Genomic DNA, 12,525 nt, shown 5'->3' with positions numbered 1-12,525 from the left:
GGTGGAAGAGGAAGTGAATGATATTTTAACTGGATGTCATACTTCACCTTGTGGTGGTCACTTTAAAGGTAAAATGTAACACCCCTAACCCACATCCGTCGCCGGAATAAGGTTACGAGACATTACCGAACATCTACTTCTATACAATATAACTTCTAAATCCAATAGTAACCATCCACTAAATCATATTAGTAAAATTTGCACATATGGAACACATAATCAGATAAAATTGATCATGCTTATTTATTATTTATAATAGATATACAAACAATGCTTCAAATTTCAACTGTAATAATATCATTTATATAACCGTATATTTGGATTAAATAATATGCAACAAAGCCATATTAGACATACTTAATACATATAAATGTTCGGACCATGTGACTCTACTATTAATGGCACTTATATACTTAAAACATATCCCATCATATACCATTACACTCCGTACATCGAATATATGCCAATATCTATTCATTAGTTGAATATTAAACATATCATTTGATAACTTCTGCACAAGCACATAATAAAACCATACAAAACATATTACTTTAATTATTATGCAATCACATATGCAACTTTAGTAACATTACAATATGGCCGAACATACTAATGATGCATATAAATATAATGCGCAATTTACCCCCAAAACAAAAGCTATATATAACATTGGAACACAAATAACATTCCAATGTGTACCTAATTCACATCTATATTAATATACCTAAACTTCATATTTAATCTTATTAACTAATCATTATTTCGGTCACACCATTATTAATATCATATGCATATCAAAACAAACTAAATATTGTAATTGAATTTACAACCACACATGTACGCATACCTATATTAATATTAGCATCAACTTGACACTTTTAACTATCTATTAAAACTAACCAAAACATACCGAATCATAACCATCGTTTACCATTTGGATCTGTACCAAAACAATCAACCAAAACAATCATGAAACATATTAATTAATTACAATTTAGCAACCGAACCTATAAAGCCAATATACAATCATCCATCACCCTAATTATACCACATTTCATAATTCCAGAATGAGCTAACTATTAAGCCTATTATACATCATACCTACTATTTCTCATTGCCGAATCATATAACCAAACATCACAAACATATATGCCATGTATTAAGCTTATCAACATGAACTAATTTTATAAGTTATTCATATCAATACTTGACTAATGCATATAACCAAAACACCATTCAAACATGTCAAGGAACATTCTTACCAAAATTTACTTATCCCATGTCAAATTACTAAACCATCAACTAACGTAATAATCAAGCCAAACCATATAAGCAAATGCCACACATATATACAACATGAAATATACTTTAATAATAAGTCTATTCCATAACTGAATGCATATAAGCATTAATATCAAGATTAAGCCATTTTGAATGGCTAAATATATACACATTCAAAATAAACTAACACAAAGGCTAGCCTATACATGCCATAAGTTCATAGTTTTAAACTTTTGTAATACCAAAATAACGATCGATAGTTTGACGGATTTCCTTTACGATCCCCGAGCTCGTAACCAACTCCCAAAATCTATAAAACAATAAATGAATACACATAGTAAGCTAAAATAGCTTAGTAAGTCATAAGAAAATAATTTATTTTTGATTACATCCTTAATTCAATTAAAGTAGACCAAACCAAACAAACCTTAACCAAATGTACATATATCATTCTTGTAAGTTCAAACATATCTCATAAACATTAACATTCTAATGTCAATGGCCAAATAAACATATACTCATAAACATATATAATTCTAACTTTTATATGCATATTTCATATATATATATCAAGTACACACTTACCTTATTTTTCCCAAACTTTTACCTTAGCACATACCTACCCTCTTGGCTCTATTTTACATTCAATCAATATTCAATATTTCCTGTTGGGCCATTCGAAATTAATAAGGATACTTGGATAATCAAAAAGCTCGTACAACGCCAACGTCCCAGACGTGGTCTTACATGTAACCACATATCGATGCCACTATCCCATACAGGGTCTTACACATAAATCACAAATCGATGCCAACGTCCCAAACGTGGTCTTACACAGAATCACATATCGGAACCCTATATAATGACATATGTATCCTAACTATTCCTAAGGTTCGTACGGGGCTTTCGGATGTCGTAACTCAATCAATTCAAGCTCGTAAATACTTCTCCCATACTTATACAAATTCGGCTTGAACATATATATACAAGTAAAAATTCAATTCTACACAAATAATATATATACAATCGAATTTAATGACATTTATTTACTTATGAACTTACCTCGGACAAAGACGAACGAACCGAGACGACTATTCGACAACTTTAGATTCCCCCGATCCAATTTTGATTTCCTCTTTTCTTGATCTAAATTAATAAAAAATTAACTTGTTTATTGACATATTCATTCAATTTAGTCCAAAAACACATAAATGGGAAAATTAAACTTTTGCCCCTGACTTTTCATATTTTCACAATTTAGTCCATATTTCACAAAACACAAAATATTCAAAATTTCACCACACCCATGTTAGGTTGAATTTACCCCTAGTCCATATAAGCCCATATGTTTCATTTATTTCACATTTTGACCCCTCAATTTACAAAATTTACAATTTAGTCCTAAATAGACATTTTTATCAAAAATCATTTAATTAAACTTGACAATCTAACAACATATATTTCTTTTTCATCATCAAACACAATCATCAAGCGATCAACAATGGCAATTCATGAATACATCATGAAATTCAAATATTCAAGTACGGGCTAGCTAGTACTTGAAGCAACGATCTCAAAAACGTAAATATTATTAAAAACCAAACAAAAACTAACCTTGAATCAAGCTCCCAAAGTGTCAACTGTTTAAAGCTTTCAAAAGCTTTATTTTCTTTAAGTTTTGGCCAAAATAAGATGAACATGCATGGCTATTTTAATTATGTTTTATTATATTAACTTATATTACTAATTTACAAACTAACCTTTATAATTTAATAAGTAAACCATATATTATAAACCCAAAACCGTCCATGCTACACTTTAATGGTCTAATTTCCTTTTAAAGACCCAACATTATAAAAACAATAACAATTCGACATTTACACAATTAGCTAGCCACTTTTACATTTTACGCGATTAAGTCATTTTAATCAAATCGAACACTAAAATGATAAAATTAAATCACAAAAATTTCACACATATAAATTAACATGTTGTAGACACAAAAAATAATATTAAAATATTTTTCAGACTTGGATTTGTGGCCCCAAAACCACTATTTCGAATAGGGTCTAAACTGGGTTGTTACATAAAAGAATAACGCAGAAGGTTCTGCAATTGTGATTTTACTAGCCAACAATGATTTGGGATGCTTACGAGTTTACACGAAAATGCAATCGATGTGAAAGAATGGGAAATATTTCAAAACATGACGAAATGCCACATATGGGAGTGTTAGAAGCTGAAGTTTTTGATGTATGAAGTATAGTTTTATGGGGTCATTTCCAAACTCGTTCGGAAGCCAATACATTCTGCTAGCAATTGATAACGTATCAAAATGGGTGGAAGGTGTCATCGACAAATGACACTAGATCTGTGGTAAGGTTTTTAAAGGAAGAATATTTTTTCAAGATTTGGGACACCTAGAGCTTTTATAAGTGATGAAGGATCTCATTTTTGTAATAAACAATTGAAACCTGCACTGGCAAGGTACAGTGTCAGACATCATATCACCACTGCATATCACCTATAAGCTAGTGGTCAAGTGGAAGTTTCAAACCGAAAAGTAAAAAAGGTCTTGGAAAAGACTGTGAATCTAAATAGGAAGGACTGTGTGACAGCCCTAATGTGACCCTAGTCGGGAAGTGGTTTCGGGACCACAAAACCGAGTCATAAAAATAATTAGCTGTCATATTTGATGCTTATTATATGTATATATGCATGTGTGAAAATTTCATATTTGAATTTTGTTAATTGTAGGTGAATTTTAGTAAATAGGACTTATGTGAGAAAATTTAGAAATGTGCTAGGCAAATGTAAAGTGGCCTATTAATGCATGTTATAGAAATGATGGGTTTGCATGTCAAATTGCCCAAAATTTGAGCTAGTGGCCGGCCATGCTATGGGTCATAGCATATTTTAAGCATAGTGTGTTAATGTTTCATGTTGGAAAGAATAAAATAAAGAGCTAGTAATAAAATAAAGGGATGAAGGGTGAAGAAAAGAAAAAAGGGTATCACCTTGTTCTTCTTAGCCGTACAAGAAGAAGAAAAAGAGGGGGGGCATTCGGCCTTTTGAATGAAGAGAAGGTTAGTAAATTTTGTTAATCCTTCTTTTGAAATCTTAGTTTGTTCAGGTTAATCATCATGTTTTTCCTACCTAGCCATACTAAAATTTTGAATTTAGAGGGTTGGATGGAACTTTCGGTTATGGTATGTGTGAGAAGAACTTGATTTTTTTCTTCTTTCTTACCCTTAAGTTTGGATGGATAAAGAAACAAAAAGATTGTTGATGAAAGAAATTAATCTTGTTAAAACTTTAAACTAATAACACCCATGTGTGTGATAGCCGAACATAGACTTTGCTTAAAGTCTTGATCAAAGGCCGGTTAAGTGTTTTGAAATGGATGTCTAAGGTGTTAAATAATAAAAATCTTAATGACTTGGGTTAAATAGCATTCGGTCATCTTAGGTTGATATTAAGGTAAGGAGCTTATACTAGTGATAGCCGAATTAAAGAATGCTTGATGTCATGAGTAAATGTTGTTCATGTTATTTGGATGAGAAATGGTAGTTAGGTGAAGTAGAGTCTAGCAAATCAACACATATGTGCATTAGTTGCTAAATGGAGAAAAATCGTCTAACAAGTGTGTACTAAGGCCGAATATGACTTGGAATATTATTGAGTGATGTATGTGTGTTTTGAATTGATGGAATGGAGAGGATGCTTTAATTGTGTTATGAACAATTATATGTTAAACTAAGGTTTGCTAAGCTAGCTATTAAGGTGAAGTGCAAATGTTAGTATTTGATTACTAGTGTATATATATGTGTATTCGGCGAGTTTTGAACTTGAAACAAAATGGTATTTAGTCAATACAAGTAACCATATTTGTGGAATGTATTAAGTAAATAATCAGCCTCAACATAGACATGCATATTCGGCCACATGAATGAATACATAGATTGATGTTGTACGTTCGGCTATAGGTAAGCATAATTATGGCCTTATCTTGACTTAGAAAATCGGCTAAAAGAGAATATTGGCTAAAATGTTGAATTTGATTCATGATTTCATACATATATGACTCTAATGCCTAATATATATATATGGGCTAAGTACCTTAAATTCCTCCTTGATGTTCAAAATGATTAAATCAATTTATTTGTTAAATTAAGCTCAAGAGCAAAGGGGGACTAAATTCGATAAAGGAAAGGAAAAGGTGATCGAATAGCTGTTGAAATCGTTCGATAGTATCCGAGGTAAGTTTTCGAGTAATGGAACTTAGATTATGACTAGATTAGATCATGTTATATAGCGAATCAAAACCATGCTCTTTGTATGTGGCTATTGAGCCGAAAATGGTAATGGTAGATAAGTGCCTTGTGTCTGAGTTCTAGTAATGATAACGAAATAAAAATGTGTTATGATTTGTGGACTTATGTGCATGATTATTCGGATGATAACCGAGCTAAGACCCGAAGGCATTTGTGCGAGTTGCTATATCCGGGCTAAGACCCGAAGGCATTTGTGCTAGTTGCTATATCCGGGCTAAGACCCGAAGGCATTTGTGCGAGTTGCTGTATCCGGGCTAGGACCCGAAGGCATTTGTGCGAGTTGTTATATCCGGCTAAATCCCGAAGATACTTGGGTTTGGAAGTGAGCGATTTTGCTGTAATAATTTCAATTAATACGCTCATAAAATCCAAACGATAAGGTATGTTTCGTACATGCATCGGAAAGGTCGATTCGTTTTAAATAGTATCCGTTAAATTGATTAATGAATTTTCGGCCTTTAGATAGGTTTGATACCTTGTGTATGAATATATTGGTTGAAGTGTAAAGTAAGTATGATTATGAAAATGTGCATATATGAAGTTATTCATTTAGATATATGAATGTTATACCTTAGCCGAAACTAATTTCATTATTCAAAACTTACTAAGCATTAAATGCTTATTCCGTTTCTTTGATTCTCTGTCTCATAGATTTTGGTTAGTCAGCTATCGGACTCGGGATTGTCGAAGTCGAAGTCGTCCACACTATCAAAGCCCTTTTGGTACACTTTTGGTTGAACTCTGAAAATGGCATGTATAGGACTACCCTTTTTGTTGTTGGTCATGTACCCTTTGGTTTTGTATAAATTTGGATAGCCATGCGAAAATGACTTATATATACTTTGAGCATAGCATTATAATCGTTTTGTATGCTGTTCATTGAGAGGTATGGAAATGTTTGGTAACGATTAGCCATTGGAATGGTTAATCATGATCATTTTGGCGCTTTGTATGACAAATTCTAGTTGATTCATAGAAAACCATGAAATAGGTAAAGTTTACCTTAAAAACAGATGCTGACAGCAGCAGTGGTGTGGATTTGAAAAATCACTAAAAATAGTAGGAATGGAATTAAATAGTGAATAAATTATGTAATCGAACCCTGATGAATCTACTTTCGTATGGAAGAAACAAAACGATCATATGAGTCGTAGTTTAGGAGATATTTAAGTTTTTGTGGAACAGGGCCAGAGCGATTTCTGGATCCCCTGATCTGACTTTGGAAATTCACTATAAATTAACCAGAGATAATTAGAAGTCATGCCATATAAGTATAGATTCCTTTTTGAGTCTAGTTTCGTTAGAAACAAACGGAATAAGTAATGAAGCCCTGTAAAGGAAGATATATAAGTCGTAATGCATGAAGGTCAGAGCAGTCAAACCCTGAAACAGGGAAGACTTTAACTAATAAACTGTACTAATTGGCTCGACCAAAAATTCTAGAAATAAATTTGTAGATGGATATATGAGTCTAGATTCAGGTAAAATTTATGAAACTGGTTTTCGAGTTTTGGAACTCAAGATATGATTTTTAAGGTAACAGTGCCACAGTTAGCCAGCTTGTCCGGAAATTTTTAAAATGGACTGTGAAAATCAATGAAATAAGTCCGTAAATACCTCGTGTTCGACTCCGACAACGGTCTCGGGTACGGGGTGTTACAGACTGGGCAACGAGGCTCGGCAATGTATTATGGGCGTACAGGAGAACTTATAAAACTCCCCTTGTAACATGCCAAACTCGATCCCTTAGAAGAATCCAAGTATCACTTGTCACTACTTAGAAATCATCAATCTTTAAAATTGTTTCTGGAGAAAACTTTTTATAATTTACAGTGTTTGACTTAAACCTTTAATAAAATATTAAAATAAAGTATAAGCTTGTAACAACCTAATTTTTAGTGGTGTCAAAAATAGTGGTTCGAGACCACTAAATCTGTCGAGTGAGTTTAAAAATTTTAAAATTTAATTATTATCCAGAGTCAAGTATGAATTTAGGAAACTTTTGAATTAGTAATTTTGTGATTTAAAAGACTTATTAGGTTAATTAGTCTAAAAAATGAGGTATCGAGACATCGATTTCATAAATCGAGCCATAAATATTTTTCTAAATATTTACAGAGTGTCATTGAGTTTGTCTTAAAGTTTCGTTAGAAAATTTTATTGTTTTGATAGTTAATTAATTAAAAAGGATTAAATTGAAAAAGATGCAAAACTTGCAAATTAAGGAAATAGTGACTAAATAGTTCAAAAAGTAAATAAGTAGGACTTAAAGAGAAATTTAGCCTAGATCAAATAGGTTAGGCGGCATGGGCATGGAAATTAGTAAAGAAACAATGTGAACTAAGGGCAAAATTAAAAATTTTACCAAATTAATGAGATAAATGAGAAAGTAAAGAATTCTAGAGAAATCATCATCATTTCCACTTTAAAAACAGACATTGAAGAGGGTTTAAGCTGGTTTTTTATATTTTTGCATCATGTAAGTTCAGTTCTTACATTTTTTCTTGAAACTTTTATGTTTTTGAGACTTTTACAACTAGGTCCAACCCTTGATTTCATTAGTTTTGATTCCATGGGTAATTTTGAAAGTTACCATTGATGGGTTCTAGGTGTTTATGATGAATTATTATTGATTTTAAGCTTTAATTTTGTTACGTGATGATTTTATTGAGTGATTTCAATAGAAATTGATTTTTAGGACTAAATTGTGATGAATAAAAGAATTAGAGTTTTTTTGAATTTCTATGAATCAAAGGTTGCAAAATAGCTTATAATGATGGCATAACTTATTAATTGAGAAAATTTAACTCAATTGATGGGTTAATTGATGAGGGACTAAATTCTAAAGATTGTAAAAGTTAGGGTAAATGTGTAATTTCAAAAATTAAAGGGTATAAATTGTAAAGTGGAATGAGGCTGAAATATGTGCTAGTGGATTAATAATTTTATATTTTAGATCAAGAGCTAGTAGATCAACGAGGGAAAGAGAAATTAGAAGAATAGTTCCCGAATTACTACGAATTCTACAATTTAGTCCAGGTAAGTTCGTATGATTAAATTTTTAATATTATTTGTTAAATTGATGAATGGTAATATGTATTTACTCATATTATTTGTTGAAAATGAAACTATTATAAGAATTATGAAATTGAATCAAGTGTTCAAAGTGAACGGAACGCAGGATTGAGTATAATCGTTCAGTGCAAAAAGGGGAATTAACGGCAAATTTACCCAAGTAAACTGAGGTTCAGCATTTGTTGTGAACACTCGTGTTTGCTTTCTATTTAGCTCTCCTGAGCTTCAGTTAACTCATATGAGTTTCCATTTAACCCTAATGTGCTTCCGTTTAGCTCTTTTGAGCTTTTGTTTAACCTTTATGGGTTTTTGTCCAGCTCCTATGAGCTTCCATTCAACCTTACGGGTTTTCATTTAGCACTTATGTGCTTTTGTGCAACCTTCGGGATTTTGTTTAAGATGTACTCAAATCCATAAGTCATTCTTTGATTAACAAGAATTGGTAAATGTAAACGGAAAAATATATAGGATTTTTCTTATGTCATTTACCACTTTTTTACTTAAAATTGTTGTTAAAACTAAGTAATTGTTTAATAATTAATGATATATGTGAAAAATATGAAATTAGGACATAGAAATTATTAAAATGTGATTTTATGCTTTATTATATAGTTTTCATGCAATAAATGGCTTATTTTATATTAATTTGAATAAATTATATTTTTTAAGACATAAAGTGGGTATGTATGATTAAATTAAATAATAAAATATAAAATTATATTTAATAATTCATTTTAAAATATTTCATTAATAATTTGGGTTTTAAATTAATTAATTAAATTGAATAAATTTTATTCTTTGGTCCTCTAACTTGTTGATTTATTTTGGACAGGTCTGATAGCTTTGCTAGATTACAAAACCATCCAAATTGGGGACCAAGTCAACCCAAAATTCGGCTACATATGGCTGTCCATAAACCACTTTTTAGTTTAATTGCACAAGGTCCTTGAAGAGTTAAAGAAATTAGAGATTTACCTGAAGATTTGCACTTGACCGAGTCTCAGTCCTGAGTTGTTGTGGCACTCAAATTGACCAAAAATAAAGCAAAAATCAGCTCAACTTCCTCAATTTATGGATGACCACCCATGGAAGATGCTTCAAAAGATGAAAACTCCTATTTTTAGTAAACTATCCCCCTCTCTTCACCTATGAATAAGACCTTATTCTCACATTTCTACTCATCTCTCATCATTCTTCATTCTCTCATCTCTAAATTCTCTTAGCATTCTTCTTATCTCCCCACGCCTATCATCATCTTTTCATAAAGATTTTAGCATTTGAGCCTCTTAAAGAACACTTGGTCGGCCACCTTGGAGAGCCATCAGCAAAGGAGTGAAGCAAAGGAATGAAAGAGCTTCGTCAGTCAAAGTCTTGGGTGACAGCCTCTCTGAGTTGGGTTTAATCTTTCTTTTCTTTAATTTAATTTAAATATGTTTACTATGTGTTCTTTGTTCTTGTTTACAACAATGTTAGCTTAATTTTATTTAAGCTAGGATGATTGCTTTGATTAAATAATATTTATTAGATTCATGCTTATAATATTTGTGCCTCAATTGATCATGTTTTCAATTAAAATCAAGTCTGTATTTCGTTCATACGTGATTGAAATGCACTTGAATTAGCCGAGTGATCATAACCAGATGATGGCTAGTGGATGCATAATTGAAATGTGCATGCTCAATTTAGATCCTAACCCTATTAAATTGCAGGTTGCATAACAACCCTAACTAGACTTTGTTATCTGCATAGTTTTTAGATTTGTGTGATTAAATTGTTTCAAACCTAACACGTCCCTGTTACCTCGCACGAATACTAAGAAACCCTTAGTAAATAAGGATCAGTAAAATGCGTATTTACTAAGTAAAGGATTCCGAAAGGACCTAACATGGTTTCCAAACTCGTGAAAGATCAAGTTGCCATGGAATGTTTTTCTAAATATTATTAAGCATGTTGATAATAAGTTGAGTTTAATTAAAGTAATTATCCTAGTTTATTTATGTTATAATTGTAGCAAATTGTGTTTAATTTTTCTAAAATCTATTTCATTCATATAGTTTGCATACTTAGGTTAATTTGCTTTAGGGTTTATTGCATTTAGTTTAATATATTTTAATCATCACTTCTCAACTAAATTGTGTTTTTATTTACCATATTGTTAATATAATTTTACAAATTAAGTGACTTAGCACAAATACAATCCCTGTAGAGGTAATAACTCGATACTTACTTATTACTTGATAACGACTGTGTAAACTTGTACAAACCTACGCGTTACAAGTTTTTGGCGCAGTTGCCGGGGATTATCAACTGTTGCCATAGTCATTTCTTTCGTGAAATTATTTATTTTCAATTTGATTTATTTCTAACATTACTAACTTATTCTTTTTAATTTTGTGATTTCTTTTTAAGTGTTTATGAGCATAGATCGAATTATCGATTTACTCCCTGTAGACCCTGAAATTGAGCGAACTTTCAGACAAAGAAGATGTGAATGAGCAGCTCAAAGACAAGTCGAGATGGACTTTGGAAATCAGAATCAAGACCAAGGTAATGAAGCCGATCATGTATGAAATCCTATCCTCATTGCCGATGATAGGGATTGATGCATCAGACAATATACTGTGCCACTTTTCTGTGAGTTAAACCCAGGAGTTAGAAGGCTAGATATTGAGGTAACCCAATTTGAATTGAAACCAGTGATGTTTCAAACGCTCCAAATGGTGGGCTAATTCAGTGGTATGCCCATAGAAGATCCACATCTCCATCTTCGATTATTTATGGAGGTGAGTGATTCATTCGAGGTAGCCGCTATGACTGAAGATGCACTGAGGTTGAAGTTGTTTCTATACTCGTTGAGAGATCGAGCACAAGCATGGCTCAATTCATTGCCACCAAGTTCCATATCTACATGGCAAGAATTAGCAGAGAGATTTTTGGTTAAGTATTTCTCACCTAGAAAAAATGCTAAGTTGAGGAATGAGACACAACTTTCCAACAATTGGATGACGATTCTTTGTATGAGGCTTGGGAGCGATTTAAGGAGTTACAGCGTAAGTGTCCTCATCATGGGATTCCTCATTGTATCCAGTTGGAGACATTCTATAATGGTCTCAATGCACATACAAGATTGATGGTAGATGTTTCTGAAAATGGTACAATTTTGTCAAAGTCTTATAATGAGGCTTATAAGATCATTAGAAGATCATGAGTAATAACTATCAATGGCCAACAAATCGAACAGCTTCAGGAAGACGTGTAGCGAGAGTTCATGAAGTTGACGGCCTCACTTCGTTATCAGCTCAAGTATCGTCTATTTTCTCCATGTTAAAATGGTTTACCACTAATAGTACTAATAATTTTGTAGCTCAGCCACCAAGTCCATACGAAATAGTTTCCTGTGTGTACTATGGGAAAGGCCATTCTTTTGAGAATTGTCCATCAAATCCTGAGTCAATGTACTATGTGGGGAACCAATATCAAAATAAGAGTGGACAAGGACCCCAGTCCAACTTCTATAATCCTTCATGGTGTAATCATTCTAACTTTTCTTGGAGCAACCAAGGAAATGGACCGAACCATAACTCATTGCAGCATGGACTCAACCAATCTCAAAGGTTTAATCAGCAAGCTCCAAAACAACCTCAAGCTGAGGCATCAAACAGTTTGGAGAACTTGTTGAAAGCGTACATGGTAAAAAATGACACTTTGATCCAAAGCCAAGCAGCAACACTGGAAAATTTGGAAAACCAAATGGGTCAGTTAGCCACGGAGCTTTGTAATAGATTGCAAGGAACCTTACTGAGCGATACTGAGAATCCAAGAAATTTGGGTAAAT

At 32.3% G+C, this 12,525-nt stretch overlaps 1 non-coding gene across 1 annotated transcript; it reads right to left on the bottom strand.

Annotated features, from left to right (window-relative positions):
* Positions 1-11,656: 11,656 nt before the first annotated feature.
* On the bottom strand, positions 11,657-11,762 carry LOC121208406 (small nucleolar RNA R71). The gene has a single exon (XR_005903426.1). It is a non-coding gene; the product is annotated as a small nucleolar RNA R71 (small nucleolar RNA).
* Between the last annotated feature and the right edge of the window lie 763 nt (positions 11,763-12,525).

This window comes from Gossypium hirsutum, chromosome A01, assembly GCF_007990345.1.
Source record: "Gossypium hirsutum isolate 1008001.06 chromosome A01, Gossypium_hirsutum_v2.1, whole genome shotgun sequence".
Classification (NCBI taxonomy): domain Eukaryota; kingdom Viridiplantae; phylum Streptophyta; class Magnoliopsida; order Malvales; family Malvaceae; genus Gossypium; species Gossypium hirsutum.
This window is presented reverse-complemented; position numbering and strand designations above follow the sequence as displayed.